The following is a 21,559-nucleotide window of genomic DNA, read 5'->3' on the forward strand; positions in this document are numbered from 1 at the left end:
CTATTAAAAAATGTGGGGCCCCCAATCTATAAAAACAGCTTTGTGATAGAATAAAAAAAATGCACAGTGCATTTCCATAGCTGTGGATGAGTCCACTGACACCACTGAGAAGCCTGAAGAACCGTTCATGTTCTGAAGAACTGTTCATGTTCTGAAATGTTATTGCTAAAGATTGAGAAGATTGGATCAGTTGTACTTTTTTTTTGAATACTTGAAACCCTTTTTTTGTGGAATATTTGATGCGGCCCAGCCTCGCCCAGACTCTACCTCCAGCGGCCCCCAGGTAAATTGAGTTTGAGACCCCTGCTCTAGATGTGAGGTTAAGAATTTACCCATGCGAATTCATAAAAATTAATATCATAATTTGTATTCTGTCACCTATTGATTAAGGCTGTAGGGTAGACGTCTGCAGGGGCCTGCCATGTCTGCCCCAGCCCGGCCCAAGCCTGTAGCCTTCGGGCCCGGCCCTACCCTAGCCCCAAAAGTTAAGCAATTATTCGGCCCTAGCCCGACTTAAGCCTGAGGCCAATATTACAATGTGATGACAGACATCACACACAACAGACATCTACGTTACACACACAAATGCTACATTCAGTGGCGGCCGCCACTGGGGGGCGCTAGGGCGCCGCCCCCCCCTTCAGGCCCTGCCTGTTTATATGAGAGTAGAACAAGAAAAGGTATCTTTTTGTTTTTTGTTTTATAGCCCTATAAATAATATAAACATGTTTAAAATGAATAATATTTACTCATTTTAAGTGTTTGTATTTCCAATGCACAATATAACGTTATTATCGCAATTAAAAAACACTCGTTTTCCAGAGCAGGAAGTGACATCAAGTTTTTTTTATTTTTTTTATTTTTTCGTATTTCTCGGCCCGGGCTATACGCGATAGCGCTCTGAGTGCGCGTCACAGTTTGATCGCTGTATCCGTCACAGCCAATCAGTGCATAACGCGTTGTGCGTTGAAATATGACTATTATGTTGGAATCCGGGCGCGATTTGAAGCGGTCTAGCCAGTAGCGTCAAGAATATCTGTAGCCGCATTTCGCGGAGACGCTCTCTGATTGGCCGACGCCAGTATTTTTTTCCGTGGCAGAATTTCACAGACGATCTCTGATTGGCCGAATCCAATTTCTAATGTTCCAATTCTAGCTTCTAGCTTCCTAGCCTAGGTTGGTTCCTAGGTTGGTCTAGGTTGTTTGTCTTAGAGCGTGCCGTGACTGCAAGTTCTTTAGACTGTTAAGCTTAGGCACTCTTTCTAAGTTGGTTAAGGTTAGAGCATGGCGAATCGGCGATAGAACGCCAGGTAGTTTGCAGTCTGTTCGAGCGGAAATGGACAAAGGAATGTACTTGTTGAGTGTTGTGCTAACGAGCTAACACTTGGCTATATGGCGGATTATACACGTTTATCAAGCTCTCCTGCCCTGGACGTTTCAACTAAACAGTGAGTCTCTCTCTCTCTCTCTCTCTCTCTCTCTCTCTCTCTCTCTCTCTCTCTCTCTCTCTCTCTCTCTCTCTCTCTCTGTGCTTAACGTTAACGTTTGTAAATAGTTTTTTTTAGGAGCAGTACTGTTTAGTACAGCAGGCTACTGCTGGCCATTCATGAAGCGAGACATTGCTGATTGTTTATTTATTTTATAACACAAGACTATGACTACCAACTGCCTAGCCAGCCGTGTATCAATCTTGGATGCAATAATAACGTTACTTACCACACTGACTATGTCGATGGCTCATTGATTTAACTACTGCAGCTCTCTCGGATTGAAAATACGTGGATTATGGCTTGTTCAATATCGTCTATGTTTGAATGAATGAATGAATGAGAACTTTATTAACAGATTGCAGAATGGGTACAATACAGTACGGCTCAATACACACAATTGTTAAGGGGATGCAGACCAGAGAAAGACGTTTGTCTTGTTTACATCAGGGTCCCAGATTTTCGATTCATATCGATAGTTTAATAGCTAGCCTTGGCTCGTTTAACAATATGCAAAATATGTGTACAGCCCTGTACTCATACTGAAGTTATTCTTGGTATATAATAGGTCTGATTGTGTAACGAATCGATTCCACGTCGCGCTGTGTGTGAGAGAGAGAAGGAGAGAGGGAGAGATCTGCCTGTGTTTGGAGACGGGCGAGTTTTGTTTCTAACTTTTCTATTTATATTGTGTTTCAAGTTGTGAATTAGAGTCTAGACTATACTTTATTTGACTGGTTGTGTGTTGTTGTAGTAACAGCTGAGCGACTCGTTCATAAGAGCCGATTCATTGCCGTGAGCGTGAGTCGAATCGCTCACGTCTTGCCATGAGTCTTGCGTGAGTATGGTTGTCAATATCCCAATGTACCCAACCCCCCCCCACCCAACCTCCAATGTACAGTTTCTACGTCAAATGTATATACTCCCTTTTCTTGACTCCTTCTGTATCACAAACAGTACTGTATTTGCAAATCTGGTATGTCATAAATGTATAGATGTAGCAGTACTGACTATCTGTATGTCATGTATGTCATATATGTCTATATGAATTGAAAATGGGGGACCCTGATGGAAACAAGACAAACGTCTTTCTCAGGTCTGCATCCCCTTAACAATTGTATGTATTGAGCCGTACTGTATTGTACCCATTCTGCAATCTGTTAAATAAAGTTTTCATTCATTCATTCATACAGTACTGTACTGTACATGTTTGCAAAATATTTGGTATAGCGCCCCTAGTGGCGAAGTACCCAGCGGCCGCCACTGGCTACATTATGACAAAAAATGCACAATGCAATAACGACATAGCTCTGCGGCTAACGACAGCAACAATTACATGCCCACAGACTAAAACATTAATGTCATGACACTAAAGCATACCGAAAACACTCATAAACCAGCAGCCAATTAATTTGAGTAAATCAGGATGGACTCACCACTTCACTGTTGGATGAACGTCGGCAACAAAAACTTCTTGTGTTGAATAACTTTAACAAAACTCACAAATCTTCGCCAACCGGCTAAATCCAAGAACAATCAAACAAAACTTTTTACAGTTTATTCCACTCTGCTGTACATTCGCGGGCGCTCTGAAGGAAAATAATGGCTTCCACCGTTGATGGCTTTAGCGCTGTTCTCCTCTCCTCCAGCGTTCTCCCTGTGGTGCTGAAATATCGCTCGCTGGAGCTGCTGCTTGCGGGTATACTCAACACATAGCACGCGAGTCTAGCTAGCAAAGGCAGCTTCTCCATCTCCGACACGCACGCTCTCAGCGCTCTAGCTTGTTGCTTTGATGGAAACATGACGCGAGGGCCTGATTGTGTGTGCGCGTGTAGCCGGTTCAACGCTGAACCTGCCACTACTTCGACCATGCCTTGAGTGGGAGTCGAACCCCGGGCGTCCGCACCGGGGCCAGCATCGCAAACCGCTGCGCCAAGAAAGGAATTCCCTTCTAAGCGCTCAGTTTGGATGCCTCTGGGGAGTGAGTTTTACTTCCATGTACCGTAGTCACACTATCGCGGTACATATCCGTTACATTCACCCCCCCTAAACTCACACCACCCAAGGCATCCGGGTCACGGCACCACTGTAGCCGGTTCAACGCTGAACCTGCCACTACTACGACCATGCCTTGAGTGGGAGTCGAACCCCGGGCGTCCGCACCGGGGCCAGCATCGCAAACCGCTGCGCCAAGAAAGGAATTCTCTTCTAAGCGCTCAGTTTGGATGCCTCTGGGGAGTGAGTTTTACTTCCATGTACCGTAGTCACACTATCGCGGTACATATCCGTTACACGCGCACGGCTCACGTGTGTAAAATGAAGCGAGAGAAATAAAAGGAGCCCGAGCCCTACCCGAACCCCATCTATACATAAATAAATCGGCCCGGCCCTAATCTGTCCATAGTGTCGGGGCCCCTTCGGGCTTGCAGACCTCTACTGTAGGGTCCTTGTCTATACAACACAGGTATGTTGATTATATCACATGTATAGTGATTATAGATAGTACCCCTGCTCTTCAAAATATCAGTCCAAAGCACATGCAGTGTAGCTAAGGGGCTACACAACCCTGACTGTATTGAGATATGTTAGATTAAACCACTACTAAAGAATATTAATTTAGCCAGACAGTACAGTTACTCAAAATGGCGGACACTCCATTAACTGCGCGGGGACAGGGATACAAGTTGAACAAGCATCATTTAATGTCAATAGCAAACATACATATTATTTATCACGGTTCTCCTTTAATACTAGAATGTCAGTGCAACAAAGTCAGCGGTAACGAATAGTTCCTAGACTACGGATACTCGACCGGTGGAGCTCTGAATGGAGTGAGACGAAGCGAGGCGATACAGGGAAAAGCAAGATGGTGGCTGGAGACGGTTGGTTCTCTCTAGAGCTCCTGCTCCAGAGAAACTGTAGACTGGTCGGATAATCCTGTCGTCGCTGGGAGAAGGGGTCTCGTACGGAACCGGTCCTTGTATTCCTAGCGCCCGATGGCAGGGTTAATAGCTATTAATCCAAAAGCCTGTTGGCATAGATGGTAGCTAGTTAGCTTCGTTTGTACGTGAAGCTAACCCGCAGACTGTCTCCAATGAGTAGTTATATCCAAACGGCGCTGGGTTTAACTATAAGTCTCTCCACGTTACTTCGCTTACACAAGTCACTATACTGTGCCTATAATGGCTCGACAATATTATAGTGGTATCTAATTAGCCATTAGCTCTCTATAACGATACACTGCTATCGGTCTGTGTACCACTGCACCAGACGTCTTCACTCTCGCTCTGTTAGTTTTCCTGTTATGCTGCTGCTGCTGCTGCTGCATGTCGTCTACCCAACATACTCTATATTAGTTCCCTGTTGGACTCCGCCTGTTCACCTGTACAGAATCAATGCGCTCGCTCTGGGCTTGTCCGGGCATGTCTGAACCTGTTCTGAAAACATGTCTAGGGGGGTGCGTGCCCTGGCGCCTACGGCGTTAGGAATGGGACCTACCATAAGCGAATGGAGAATACTGTTAGGCAAACAGATGACGTAAAGATATATATAAGTTATACAAAATAATAAACGCAGACTTTCAGTGTTAATCTGGACCTTCAGAACATGCAGTATATATATATTTTTTAAACGTTAACCCTTTAATCGCCAATGACGTGTTAAGACGTCATTCCTTGCCATGCGTAATCTGCCAATGACGTTTTACAGCGTCTTTGAGATCAATATTTCAAAAATCTGTCATGGTAATCATATTTCACCGACGGATCCTTGACGGGTGCTGGGGATCTCCACTCAACTCTCCAACGGTTCAATATCGCCACCTGGTGGCCGATCGCCAAACCGGAAGTGGGTAAGTGGGGCCGGAAGTGCTTGGTGTCCCCCCTATTCCGTCCGCCACTCGCGATCGCTCCCGGGACTCCATCTTGACACACTGGATAATCGATCGGTTGCCATAACTCAATAAACAACGTTATTTGGACGTATATATTATTATACAACCCGGAAATGGTTAATCTAGATCAACATCCCATAATAGCTGTAAGAATCTGGTTGTTGGTGTGTGGACCAGCGTTTCCGTTAGCCGGTAATTACCGGTATTTGACCGGCAAAATATGTTGAAGTCCGAATATTTAAATCTCTCCGGTCATAATGTCCGGTGAAAATAATTTCTCTAAGCACAATTTTATTATTTGAATTGTATTAAAATAGGCTAAAATTAAATAGCCTATGCGATGAACGAAACAATCATTACATTTTGTTTCATTGTTGCTTCACTCTGATAAAGCGCGGATGGCGCCGCTCGGATGTGAATCTTTTTTTCTTTCTTTTTTTGAGCCTGCCTGGCCACCATAACGACAAACAGGTATACGAGCGAGAGAGAGAGATGGCCAAACAAGCTAAGCTTAACAAATATTTCATGAAACCAAGCACAAGCAGGTCTAATAATAATGACAACGAAGATGAGTCTTCTGAACTTGAAGTCACAGAGACCGCTGATGCCGTGGTGAAAGAAAACAGAAACAGAAATGTCGAGCGTTCAGGCCCGAGTGGAAAGTTTAATTCTCCTGGCTGAGGTGCGACATTATATCCACATTTTCCAGTTAACTGATCCAGCCGGGGTTACCACAGTTAATTCTGGAACCTCAGATCCCCGCTGATCATGGAGTTCTACAGTATCGCGTTGGATCCATACACGTATCGACTTTTTTCGAATGGTGATCAGGAATTGGAATATACCAGTTGGATACCATCTGATGTCAGGTAAGGACTCTATGTTATCAGTGTTAGGATAATCAGAGTAAGTTTGATGAAGTTATAAACTGTTTTGTGAAATGTCTTCTTTCGGTTTCACTGTAAAAGTCCGAGAGGAAATGAACGGAGCGATTATCCGTGCGCGGCCCGAATGTGCTTGCGTGCACGTATAATATTGATCATCTAGCGTTTATTTGAAAACTATTCATAAAAAGGCCGACGAATATCAACGTTGTGGAATATTCCACTAAAAGACGATTTTCATAGAATGCTCCAGAATGAGCTGTTTTTTATCTGAAAACGGGGGCTTTTCTAACTGCTCTGAAACGGAAACGACGCGATAAACAGCCTTGACAGCACTGACTGGAAAATAGTCTTTGATAATGCGATGGGCAGATTAGACACATAGCCATAATTTAAAACATAGATTAGGCGATATTAACGTTAACATTGGCGCCGATGGTGGCATTCAGCCGGTAAAAAGGAAAACCAGGCTGACCGGAATTTCTCGAATATGTCCGGGGATAGAAATCTTGCAGGACACCCAGACCGGCACGAATATGTTCTAACGGAAACGCTGGTGTGGACCCAGGCGCAATACAGGAATGAGAGAGAGACGGGACACAAGCGGGGTGTAGTTGAGAAGAGGCTTTACTTCACTTCTTTGGAGTACAACTACAACAACAAAACAATAAAGACGAGTACCACAGCCTAAGCTGGCAGATAATGATTATATAACAAAGGGTACGAATTAGAGACAACACGGAAGGGTGCTGAATCACAACCACAATGGTATGATAAAGTTCTGACAACAACGGAAGACAAGATACGTTTACAAACCGACAGGGAAGTAACAGGACAGCACAGAATATATAGGAGGACTAATCACACTGATTACTAAACAGGAACAGCTGGGGAAGAGAGGAACATGAATATGGATACACACAGGAACATGAATACACAGAGGGGACAAGACACTAGACTAATAGGCAGACATCTGAACATACTGGGGAGCACACAGGACCGATAACAAATACAAGGGGAACACATTAATACACACATTCAATAATCTCCAGAGTAGGCACTCCTGCAGTACCGCAAACAAAGCGCCAGGGGGTGGAGTATTGTCTTGTGTCCAGATAGTTCAGATTATGACAGTACCCCCCCCTGAAGGGGAGGCTCCCAGACGACCCATAAGACCGTCCAGAGACAGGCAGGGCGAAGGGCAGAGACCCCGGAAAAAACTGGGGACGAGGACACGGAAAACTGGAGCCGGGGGGCCGTGGAACAGGACCAGAGGGGAGCCCGGAGAAGGGCGCACAGGACACGGGACCAGGGCCACTGGAGAGGGGGACAGAGACAGAGGCCCGGAGAGGCGGGCTAGAGACAGGGACAGAGGCCCGGAGAGGGGGGCTGGAGACGGGGACAGGGGCCCGGTGAGGGGGGCTGGAGACGGGGACAGGGGCCCGGTGAGGGAGGCTGGAGACGGGGACAGAGGACCAGAGAGGGTGGCTGGAGACGGGTACAGAGGACCGGTGAGGGAGGCTGGAGACGGGGACAGGGACCCGGTGAGGGGGGCTGGAGATGGGGACAGGGGCCCGGTGAGGGGGGCTGTAGACGGGGACAGGGGCCCGGTGAGGGGGGCTGTAGACGGGGACAGGGGCCCGGTGAGGGAGGCTGGAGACAGGGACAGAGGCCCGGAGAGGGAGGCTGGAGACGGGGACAGGGGCCCGGTGAGGGGGGCTGGAGACAGGGACAGGAGCCCAACGGCGGAGGCCAGGCACTGAACAAAAGGGCGAGGACAACAACTCCAGAGCAGGACCCCGGACGGGGACCACTCCGGGTGCAGACCCCGGGACCGAACGAGGGGGCCCGGAGATGAAGGGTGGCGGCGACGACCCCAGAGCAGGACCCCGGACAGGGACCACTCCTCGGTGCAGACCTCGGCGTTGACCACGGTGCAGGGCTGGACCAGACGACTCTCCAGGTGCAGATCGACCTCGGTGCAGACCACGGTGCAGGACTGGACCAGACGACTCTCCAGGTGCAGATCGACCTCGGTGCAGACATCGGCGTTGACCACGGTGCAGGACTGGACCAGACGACTCTCCAGGTGCAGATCAACCTCGGTGCAGACCTCGGCGTTGACCACGGTGCAGGGCTGGACCAGATGACTCTCCAGGTGCAGATCGACCTCGGTGCAGACCTCGGCGTTGACCACGGTGCAGGACTGGACCAGACGACTCTCCAGGTGCAGATCGACCTCGGTGCAGACCTCGGTGTTGACCACGGCGCAGGGCTGGACCAGACGACTCTCCAGGTGCAGATCGACCTCGGTGCAGACCTCCGCGTTGACCACGGCGCAGGGCTGGATCAGACGACTCTCCAGATGCAGATCGACCTCGGTGCAGACCTCGGTGTTGACCACGGCGCAGGGCTGGACCAGACGACTCTCCAGGTGCAGATCGACCTCGGTGCAGACCACGCCGTGGACCACGGCGTCGTGCTGGACCAGACGAGGAGCCGGAGGCAGGATACTCCCCAGGGACAGGAGCATGACTCGGACCAGACGTCGGGGTCTCCCCGGGAGCCGGAGGAGGAACAGGGACAGCTAGAGTTGCCCTAACGGGCTAAACTGGCAGTAGAAACTGGGTTAGCTACCTGGGATATGCTAGCTGCCGGGCCTGTGCTAGCTGCTAGGGTTACACCAGCCGGCGGGGCTAAGGCGCTAGCAGTAGGGACTCTAGCGGACAGGACTAGGTGGCTAGCAGCAGGGGCTCTAGCGGACGAGACAGAGGGGTTAGCCGACGGGGCGGCTCCCGGGAAACTGACCTTGCTAGCTGAAGGGGCAGTCCTAGCAGCGGGGAGACTGACCTTGCTAGCTGAAGGGGCAGTCCTAGCAGCGGGGAAACTGACCTTGCTATCTGAAGAGGCAGTCCTAGCAGCGGGGAGACTGACCTTGCTAGCTGAAGGGGCAGTCCTAGCAGTGGGGAAACTGACCTTGCTAGCTGAAGGGGCAGTCCTAGCAGTGGGAGACATGCTGGTGGTAGAGGCTACATAGGCAACCTGGAGTACTCTAGCAGGGGCTGAGCTAAGTGCAGGAGCAGTACTAGCTGCAGAGAGTCTGCTAGCAGTGGGGGATGTGCTAGCTGTAGATGCTACACTAGCAGGAAGGACTATGCTAGCCTTCTTAGCTTTGCTAGCCTTCTGAGACCTGCTAGAAGTGCATGCTACGCTAGCAGACGGGGCTCTAGCGGACTGGACTGAGGTGGTAGCTACCAAGGCTACACTAGCGGCAGGGGCTGTGCTAACCACGGAGGCCATGCCGGCCGAAGGGGCGGTCCCAGCATCTGGGGCTACGTTAGCTATAGGGCCTGTGCACGTGAGGGCAGCTAGGTAGGTAGCTACTGCAGAGGCTGCTCTATCACCAAATGTTCTGCCAGTTGCATAAGCCTCACTAGCAGTAGCAGGAGGGAGTAAGCTAGTGGTAGAGAAGAAGCCTACCCTGAGCCTCCTAACAGAATAAAACCTTGACTTAGCTGTGGGGGCAGAGGTTCTGCTAGCAGTGCAAGCTACGGGAGCTAACTGCTGCGGTGGCAGTAGAGACCTTACTTGTGGAGGAAGGCGTGCTGGTAGCCATGGCTTCATTGGGAGCAGGGGACCAGAGCGCACGAATAGCCATTCCCAGCAGGCGGTCGTATTCCGCGAGCAGTGGAGCCTGCTCTGCGCCGCACGTCTTGCTTGCACCGGAGAGCAGCACGTGTAGCTGCATCCTCTCCCACGTGGATGAAGAGCAGAAATCTCCCTGGAAGAAGCGCTCCATGGTGAGCAATAAGTCGTTCGCTTGGTCTCTCCCGTAGTCCGCTGAATCCAGGTCTGGTTGTGTCATTCTGAGGTAGAGACGGCGCTGGCCGCGGCGGTCGCGCTGGAAGTGGGGCCGGTGGAGGGGGTTGTGCCGGTTCTCCCTCGTCCTGCTTGCTGGGTCCAATTTATGGTCTGTTTGTTCTGTAAGAATTCTGGTTGTTGGTGTGTGGACCCAGGCGCAATACAGGAATGAGAGAGAGACGGGACACAAGCGGGGTGTAGTTGAGAAGAGGCTTTACTTCACTTCTTTGGAGTACAACTACAACAACAAAACAATAAAGACGAGTACCACAGCCTAAGCTGGCAGATAATGATTATATAACAAAGGGTACGAATTAGAGACAACGCGGAAGGGTGCTGAATCACAACCACAATGGTATGATAAAGTTCTGACAACAACGGAAGACACAAGATACGTTTACAAACCGACAGGGAAGTAACAGGACAGCACAGAATATATAGGAGGACTAATCACACTGATTACTAAACAGGAACAGCTGGGGAAGAGAGGAACATGAATATGGATACACACAGGAACATGAATACACAGAGGGGACAAGACACTAGACTAATAGGCAGACATCTGAACATACTGGGGAGCACACAGGACCGATAACAAATACAAGGGGAACACATTAATACACACATTCAATAATCTCCAGAGTAGGCACTCCTGCAGTACCGCAAACAGAGCGCCAGGGGGTGGAGTATTGTCTGTGTCCAGATAGTTCAGATTATGACAAATAGCGAACTTTTTGCTCCAGTATCATCCCCCATCACTACGAGGAAGCTGCGGTGAGTTTCAGCGTTTTTGATTATTATTATCCATACAAACTGCTATGATCAATATACCACCCATACTACATGATTCATTTAACGTCGGTCATTGCATTATAAACGACCCCCCCCCCCCCCCCCCCCCCCTCCGGTCACCAGCAGATGATGAGCCATGACGTTTAGGACCTTGTACAATTGACATTTTTTATCTGACGTCAATCGCTAGCAAACTGTATTTGATGATGTAATATATGCATAAATGGCTATATCTCACGTTCTAGGAATTACTGCAGAAAACGATAAAAACATTTATAATCTAGAAGACAGTATTTTTATATGAATGTGTGAATGAAAAAGTAAAACGTTCCTACACCCTGAACAATAGCTAATCGATGTTGAATGGGCCATAGTAATGTCAATTTAGCAATACAATTTAAAAAGTTATAGCCCTGCAAAGTAGGTGAACATCTCCATAGACAAATAGAGCTGGCAGTGATCAAACATTGATGGATATAAGCGTGGCAGAGAAAGGGTTAATCTTGCGTTAAAAAAAATTGTGGCGTTAAAAGAATTGTGCGTTATTTAACTTCGACAGTAGCAACACTTGTAAAACTGACAAACAAATTCCACAGTACAGTCTAGGGCTGCTCGATTATGACACGATTCATAATCACGATAATTCTTATTGATATTGAAATCATGATTATTAAACACGATTACTTATTGATTTGAGAACATCAAAGGGCTTGACAACTTACTTTTCATGTGACTGCTTGGAAAGACGGCTGAGGGAATAGACCCCATCGGGGGCTGGCATGGGTTAACGCCCCATTATAGGAGGGGATGTAGATGGTACTGAGGCCAGCATGCTGGTCAGAGCTGTGGGCAAAAGGCTAGAGTTAAATGATCTAGGGCAAATGAAAGGAAAGAATGGGAGACAGTTAAGAGGGATCTGAAAATGGTATTCGATGCACTTAAAGGAGCAGTGGTAAATAAATTGGAGAAGAGGGGAGACATTATTTATGAATATGGTGCTGAAAGATTTGGAATCATTGAGAGAAAGAGGGTGGAGAGATGGCAGTCAGTTAGGTCCAGGCGGCAGAAAGAAATGGAGAAATTGGTGAAGGCGAGGAGACGGCTAAGAAAGCAGTGGAGAGAGGCTTCAGTAGATGAGAAAGAGGGAATTAATGTTTCACAGGAAGAGCTAAGAAATCGGTTAGCAGTACTTGTCTCTCTCTGGAGAAGACGATAAGCAAATTTCACAAAATGTTGGTGTGTTCCTTTTTAAAGGTATGTTCAGCCAAGGAAAGGGAGCGAAAGCTGTAGTAAGTAGAGTCTCCTACCAGGTTCATACAAGCTGTAGTAAGTGGAGTCACCAGGTTTATACAAGCTGTAGTAAGTGGAGTCTCCTACCAGGTTCATACAAGCTGTAGTAAGTGGAGTCACCAGGTTTATACAAGCTGTAGTAAGTGGAGTCACCAGGTTTATACAAGCTGTAGTAAGGAGTCTCCTACCAGGTTTATACAAGCTGTAGTAAGTGGAGTCTACTACCAGGTTTATACAAGCTGTAGTAAGTGGAGTCTCCTACCAGGTTTATACAAGCTGTAGTAAGTGGAGTCTCCTACCAGGTTTATACAAGCTGTAGTAAGTGGAGTCTCCTACCAGGTTTATACAAGCTGTAGTAAGTGGAGTCCCCTACCAGGTTTATACAAGCTGTAGTAAGTGGAGTCTCCTACCAGATTTTTACAAGCTGTAGTAAGTGGAGTCTCCTACCAGGTTTATACAAGCTGTAGTAAGTGGAGTCTCCTACCAGGTTTATACAAGCTGTAGTAAGTGGAGTCTCCTACCAGGTTTATACAAGCTGTAGTAAGTGGAGTCTCCTACCAGGTTTATACAAGCTGTAGTAAGTGGAGTCTCCTACCAGGTTTATACAAGCTGTAGTAAGTCGAGTCTCCTACCAGGTTTATACAAGCTGTAGTAAGTGGAGTCTCCTACCAGGTTTATACAAGCTGTAGTAAGTGGAGTCTCCTACCAGGTTTATACAAGCTGTAGTAAGTGGAGTCTCCTACCAGGTTTATACAAGCTGTAGTAAGTGGAGTCACCAGGTTTATACAAGAGTGCCTGATGTACTCAGGATGTTTTCTCATTAGGAACGGTTGCCTCCGTTCCGTTCCGTCCCCGAGAGCGATAGTCCCCACTCCCCCGCTCGCCAGCTTTCACACTACCAATCACTACCAATTTATTTTCGTTCCCGAGCACACTTGAGGGAGCAACACCCCCCGATGTTGGTAAAGCTGACACTACCACAGACGCGCTATACACTGTAAAAACTGAGCGTCATCTGGAAATTTTTTTATGATTATCAGCTAGTTTTATTCAACCAAAACTGTGTAATATGCAATTCATAAATTGTTCAAATTAATTGAATTCAGCTCAATTCGATTTCAAATGGCAGTCTTTTTTATTATGTATAGGTTACTAATAATTATTTAATAAACATTAACCCCAATCCCAGTGTTTACAGTGTAGCATGGCGCTTCAACCAGCGTTTCCGTTAGCCGGTAATTACCGGTATTTGACCGGCAAAATCTGTTGAAGTCCGACATATTTAATCTCTCCGGTCATAGTGTCCGGTGAAAATAGTTCCCTCTGGGCACAGTTTGATTATTTGAATTGTATTTGGATGGGCTGGAGTTGGGTGGCCTATGCGATGAACGAAACAATCATTGCGTTTGTTGTCGTTGCTTCGCTCAGCGAGAGCTTGCTGCTGGATTTGCGGAAGGCATGCAGCTGCAGACCCACAGAACCCACCAGCTTTGCTGGCACAGTGCGGTCCCCAGACCTGGAAAGCTGCTCTGCGGGTCTGCAGCTGGATGCTTCTTGCAAACTAACTGCGGCCGGCTCGCGCTGATAACAGCTTTCATTGTTGGAATGGAAGAGGTCAAGGTCCTGGCGGGATGGTGCCAGGAAAACAGCCTCTCCCTGAACGTCAGCAAAACAAAGGAGATGATTGTGGACTTCAGGAGGTCGGGGGTCAAGGACTACAGCCCCCTCAGCATCGACGGGGCACCGGTTGAGAGAGTCAACAGCTTTAAGTACCTCGGAGCCTACATATCCGAGGACTTGACATGGACCACACACATTGACAGTGTTGTGAAGAAGGCACGACAATGCCTCTACTTCCTCAGGCGCCTAAGGAAGTTCCAAGTCAGTCAGAAGATCCTTAAGAACTTCTACTCATGTACAATAGAGAGCATCTTGACCGGCAACATCACCTCCTGGTTTGGGAATAGCACTGCACAAGACCGAAGCAGACTACAAAGAGTGACACGTTCAGCCGAACGCACAATTGGAGGGGGGCTCCCCACCCTCCAGAACATTTACATCAAGAGTTGCAAGGGCAAGGCTAAGAGAATCATTAAAGACTCCAGTCACCCGAACAACTGCCTCTTTGAACTGCTGCGGTCAGGCAAGCGATACCGGAGTCTCAAGGCGAGCACAGAAAGACTCAGAAGAAGCTTCTATCCCCAGGCCATCAGGCTGCTAAACGAACAATGAATGAACACTACACAACAACAACCACCAAACGCACATAGCACACACATCCACACGCACACACTCACTTTAAACAAACACACTGTAGCACCCACTCCACACACTTTATAGCACACACCCACTTTAAACAAACACACTGTAGCACCCACTCCCCACACTTTATATTTATGGATGAAGGATTGCACTACAACTCGTACACCTTACTGTAAATTGTACCTAAAATTGTACCTCATCCCATTTCTGCTTTGCACTAGATAGTACTGTACATTAGTACACTGCATAGTATTGTATATTATATGGTAACTCAGAACATTGTACATATGTCTATACCGAACACTGTGACCTAATTTTTCTTCTTCTAAATTACATGCTATATTATGTTATTATGTTATTTGATACTATCTTGTCTAGCACAGTCTCTGGAGCGTAACAGTAAGAAGCATTTTGTATGAAAGTATTCTGTACTTCTGTATGACAACTATTAAAGAACTTGAACTTGAACTTGAACTTGGACCGGCTGCTTGGTGGAGCAACGATGAAACGAATGTAATGAATCGTTCGTCGCATGGGCTATTTAATTTTGGCCTGTTTTGGTACGGTTCGGGTGGTCAAGTTGTGCTTGGAGGGAGTTGTTTTCACCGGACATTATGACCAGCACCAAGTCGTTGGGAGGTGGAGATATACATCACGCAAACCCACGATAATGTTGCCGTCTCTCTCTGCAAAATTTCTCAGTTCTTCGCTTGATATAATTAATACAAATGTCCAATATAACGGAATTCGTTAGCTCATAAAAATGTGATTATAACAGACTGCTGTTTAGTGTCGGACCGACTGCCCACATACGCGGTCTATTTTATTTCAAGTCAACAGCAGCACGGAGTATCGAGGGACTTATTTTATTTGGAATATATTAATGACTATACGCAAAAGTAGCCTCGTTTTAAGTAATAATATTATAAATCTACATGCCTTGAGGATGACATTCTTTATATAGCCTATATCAGGGCTATTCAACTAAATTGTTCAGGGGGCCACATTGTCAGAAACCCAAGGGGCCAGGGGCCGGACTGCCACGGCGCCTCCCCGTGCTATGAATATATGTACACTTGACACAACACGCAACCACATTTTCACAACTTTTATTTAAAGGGGAACTATTTTACTATTTCTTTCACTATTTGGGCACTTTTACACAATTCCTGTGGGTTTATGGAACACCTCTGTAATATATATTTTTTTTAATTCATTGTTTTGTATTTCTAATCAAGTACTCAAAAACACGTTTTGAGCCTGGGCTCCAACCACTGTGGAAACTGTGTGGAAACTCAGATGATTATCATGCAGCAGTGTCTCTCTGACGTCACAAATCAGCACATTTTCAGATGACTCAGTTCAGTGAGGGTGAATATTGTGAGAGGAGAATTGGAAGAATGCGCCAATATGAGAATTAGAGACATAGATCATATTAATATAAGTCCACATAGCTAGGAAACAATGCTAAACACTGAAAAAGGCCATTTATAAGATCCCCTTTAACTACATTGCAAAAGTAGTATACTTTTCAAAAAAAGTGCTTCATTTATGTGCAACAACTGCAACATCTCCTCTTCAACATTTCAATATAAAAATAAAATAAAAAACAAACAAGTAAGTGCATGATGTGCATATGAACATTCTAACATCAACACTTGAACAAAAAAACACATTTATAGTGCAGCTGAGCTTATGAAAAAGTGCTTCATGTCTGTGCAACAACAGCAAATCACAGCATCTTATTAGCACTTATTGTCGACTCTTAACTCTCAAACATCACGGGGGTGGGGGGCAGACAGGCCTAGCCTACATACACACATCTAATTAGAGCTATTGCACTTCTTTGACTGGGCAATGGCAGAGAAAGAGGGTTCATAGGAAGTGAGGGCTACCCGCAAACAGTGATGCAAATGCTCATTTGTCAAGGAGGCATGGTTGCTTGTTTTAATGGCATTCATGTGAGAGAAACTGGATTCACAGGTGTATGTTGAGCCAAACATTGTTAGCACAGATATTGCCAGCGTTTTTATTTTGGGGAATGTCTTGACATGAATACACTTTATCCAAAATGTTGTGGTGGATTCATTCTCAAGTGCCTGCTTCAGAGCAGATGATGCTTGCATGTCAATTATTTCAAGTTGCAGGAGACCTTCATCAATGTGAAGTGATGCAAGGAACTCTTGTCCTTTTGTGGAAATAGCAGCTACATTGGCAAATGGGTTGCTCACAAAATGCATCAATTATCTGGACATGTCAAATTCATCAAATCAACTTGCAAAGTTTTCCCTCAATTTATCAATGAAATCTGTCATTAATTGACAGATTTTGGCTCAATTGTGCGTGTTAACGTTGACATGAAAAAAAAATTAAAAAAAAAAATGATATGAAAAAATGAATATGATTTTTTTTTTTTTATTTTTTTTTTATTATCATGTAATCTTTGGTCAGAATCATCCCGCGGGCCGGATCTGGCCCGCGGGCCGCCAGTTGAATAGCCCTGGCCTATATCAATTGTTTTAAAGCTCAATAAACTATGACCGGAATTAATCTCATTTGTCCGGTAGATTGAAATCTTGCAGGTCACGGAGACCGGCAACAATTTTTTCTAACGGAAACCCTGGCTTCAACCCTTCTTTGCTCTCGGAGAAAGCATTTCGGGATCAAATGAGATGGAATAGAATAGAAATACTTTATTCATCCCGAGGGAAATTTGGCACTACAAATCGCTCACAGTAACCAGTAAACATTTAGGTAGACAAAAACAATGAGATCTCGACTAATTTAGTTTATGGAAACGAATGATACCGGTGAGGTCTCTGAGTCTGATCATGGCAGAGGAGAGGCTGATTCTTCCGTTGTCTGACAACCCAGTAATATACAACCTATAACGATGGTGACGCAACAATAAGCGCTCCCTGCGCTTTGGAAGCTCTCTGGACATTCATATTTTTTATATCCAAAGCTTTTTAAGACTGTGGCAGAGTTACACGTGCATAACGTTAAGTGGCTGGAGCAGTCATCATAACTCGGCAGTGGAAATGGGGGTTTGTAACGTTAGCGTTATAAGTATAACAACTCCAAAATTACGCAATGAATCAACACAGTACTATAACTATATCGGTGCTGTTAAGGTGGTATTGAGAGGGCACATTATATCTTATGAAGCGGCCTCTGAAAAGAGAGAAAGATGTAAGTGCTTGGCTGAAATTGAAACACAGCTTCCCTTGTTGGAGCAGGTTTACAGACTTTCACAATCCCAAACGGACCTAAATAATATTTTTAAATTGAAGTATGAATACAACTCTATTCTGGGCAAGCAGGTTAGCACCCTCCACCTTAAAACTCAGACAGAAGCACTTGTTACAGTAAGCCTCTTCTGTGTTTTGGTACAGTTGTGCTAGCATTTGCAATCGTTCCGTGCCGTTCCGTGCCCGGGGACGCTGATTCGCTCCCCAAACCACCTTTTCAAGTGCTCCCGGTTATCCGTCCCCAGGGACAGAACGCAGCGTTGTCATTACACTACTTTTTTTGGGCAATCGTGCTCGGAAACGGCCCCGGGTGCCTAGTGAGAAAGCACCCTCAGATTCCTTTACCAAGAGCTTGGTGTAGAGCAGGAGGAATCCTAATACCCACAGAAAGAGTCCTCACTGCCAGTTTCTAACCATATCCCTCACATGACACGTGCAAAGTCTGTCTGACTTCGGAAATTCAAGCTCCAACTACGCCAATACAACGAAAATAAGTTTGGCATCTAACCTACTATCTAATAATAGTGACAAAATCAAGTAAGACAAATTCACACATTGTCATTATTATTATTATTTATCCTATGAACGTTCCGACGGCCCATCTGCATGCACTGCACATCGCAACACAATATTATTATAATTATTTAATTCATATAATGTCTGTAGAATCAACGTTATTAACACTTTGGTCGCCAAAAATGCCTAAACTCGTCATTCCCCGCCATGCTCATTCTGCCAAAGACGCCGTACCACGTCATTGAGATCAATATTTCTAAAATCTGTGAACGCAATCATATTTCTCCCCCGGAGACTTGAGATCTACTGTTGATCCCCTCTCAACTCTCCAACGGTTCAAGAGCGCCATCTGGTGGCCGATCGGCGGATCGCCCAAACCGGAAACCGGAAACGGAAACTGGTGCTCATTCCAATTCGGTCCGATCACTCCCTAATAGTCCCGGGACTCGAGCTAGACACAATGGATAGCAATCCGTTACCAATAACTCGATAAACAACATGATTTGGGCGTATATACTATTATACAACCTGGAGATGGATCGCATATTTCAACATCCCATAATAGGAATATTTTTGCTCATCGCCCAACGCTACGAGGAAACTACGGTGAGTTTCAGCGTTTTTTTTAACGTGTTCGATACAAACTGCTCTAATGATCATATCACCCACACTAGATGAATCATCTAACGTTGGCCACGGAATTATAAACGACCCCCCCCCCCATCCGGTCAACATCAGATGATCAGTAGTAACTTCTAGAAGCACGTCCATTTGAAATTTTTTATCTCGCGCCGATCGCTATCAAACTGTATACAATCATCAATATAATGCATTTAGGGCTATAAATCACGTTCTGGAGAAAGCTGCAGAAAACGATAAAAACATACTTATACTTTAGACCGTATTTTAGTATGAATATGTGAATGAAAAAGTATAACGTTGCTACACCCTGAACAATAGATACTTGATGTTGAATGGGCCATAGTAATGTCAATTTAGCAATACAATTTAAAAAGTTATAGCCCTGCAAAGAAGGGGAACTTCTCCATAGACAAATAGAGCTGGCGTGGGATGGTTTATTATGGATATAAGCCTGGCGAAGAAAGTGTTAACGTTATTGTAAATTCTCCAACTACAAGGCTCTTTTTCGTCCCGTCGGCCCCAAATCAGCCCGAAAAGGTGTAAGTGGAGCTATAGATGGGATGTGCTCGTTGAATAACAATGATGGAAGGCGTCTGGAATGCTCAATTGCTTTGGAATGCATTTTTTTATTGAAATGGGATGGCACATCTATTTTTAAATGATGAATAACAATGACGGCGAATTGCTTTGGAATGCTGAAATGTATGTATCCCAAATTAACGTTCAGACGGCCCGTCTGCGGGCAGTCAGCGTCTGTCGGCGTCGCTCTGTTATTGTCCCTCAACCAATACATAGGTTGAATGCCATATTTTGTCATATTTATTACAGTATTATTATAATGATTTAATTCAGAAGATGTCTGTAGAATCAACGTTATTATACTGTACACATGAGGCGTTAACACTTTCAGTGCCGGGCCGTGTTTTCCTTTTTACCCCGTTGATGCCACGGTCCACGACCCATGTAACGTTAATATTGCCTAATCTATGTTTTAAATTATGCTATGTGTCTAATCTGCCCATCGCTTATCAAAGAATCATTTTCCAGTCAACATTGGCAAAGCAGATTGTGTTTTTATCGCTTCATTTCCTTTTTATAGCATTTTGAAAACCACTCGGTTTCGAAGAAAAACAACACATTCCATGATAATCGCCTTTTACTGGAATATTCCAGAACGTTATCATTTGTCGGTCTATTTATGAATCGTTTTCAAATAAACGCTAGATGGTCGACAGTATATGTGTGCGCACTATATCACATATAGTGGAAACGCTTATATCTCCATGAAAACGAGTCTGATTATCCTAACACTGATAACATAGATTCCTTACCTGACATCAGATGGTATCCAAATGGTATATTCCAATTCCTGATCACCATTCGAAAAAATCGATAAGTATATTGATCCAACGTGTGTACAGTATAACCCATGATCGCCGCGGCTCAGAGGCTCCAGAATGAACTCTGGTAACTCCGGCTGCATGGGTGAGAAGTAAAATGTGGACTGGAATATTTTTTTCCCCCATCCATTTTCATTGAGTCCATTCCAAAAGGGTGATTTACCATCTGGGAGACGATAGGGGGCGCTTTTTTCACATCTGGTCGCCGGCGGCCCCTGGATCTCCAACGGTAGGTGTAACTGAGGGGTACAATTCCCTGACTGTATTGATAAGTATGGTATCATTAAACCACTACCGCTTGATGTACTTTAACTTCTGGCCATCCAGTACACGATATCTAAGTATGATGAACACTTTCCCACATATGAAATCAGGTCCACACAAATATAACAGTCGAAGGTTTAATATAGCAAAGGGTATATACAACATTCACTTAATTACATTTATGATTTGAATGCACTTGTAAGGCAAATGAGTATTCGTAGGCAAATCAACACTGAATGGCCAATCTCTGGTTACGCAGGAAGCAAGTATACAACCTGGTTCTTTAGGGAAACTATAGCGATGGTACTTAAGGATTATAGCGGGATACTAAAGGGGTCCTGCTGGTTGTAAGTCAGTAAGGGGGGGGGGGGGGTTTGGAGAGCCGTCAGCTGCATTCCATCTGGCCAACGATTCCTGGGGAGAATTCAGGTACAGAAAACAGTGCCCGCAGGATCTTGATCCACAGATGAATACACTTGGGCCCTCTTGTAGACGGTAGCTGTAGGTCCACAACGAAGGAGAAGCGAGGCGGCCTCGGTCTGGGTTGAGCGCCGTCTCACCTGGGCTCCTCTCGGGGGTAATTCCAACACTCACTGGCGTTGGCTGTTATCCGCTCCACAAATCAAAGCACCCAAAGCAAATAGATATTCCATGCCGTATAGGCTCAGCAGTCGTCCGGGTAGGTAATCCAATGTGCAGGTCCACTCGTCCTCGCCCAGAACTCCTCGGATGAAAGCACCACGCGTGGTCTGCCCAGCCTGGTTAAGACTCTAGATAACGCGAGGAAACGATGGGGGTGCTGCTCACTTTAGAACTTTAACTGAACGATGCACCATACATAATAGACTATTATTACTTAATAGAAATACGTCCCACTCGACGGTACAGTGCCAAACTATGACAATTCAGCTATGAATTTACACGAGGTCTCAATGCCTATTCTGGGGCCAAAAATAGGCCATACTGCACCACACGTGGGTCGTGGGTGAGGCTTCACGTCTGTTACTAGGTTGGAGGG

This window comes from Notolepis coatsorum, assembly GCF_963971535.1.
Source record: "Notolepis coatsorum genome assembly, chromosome: 13".
Classification (NCBI taxonomy): Eukaryota; Metazoa; Chordata; class Actinopteri; order Aulopiformes; family Paralepididae; genus Notolepis; species Notolepis coatsorum.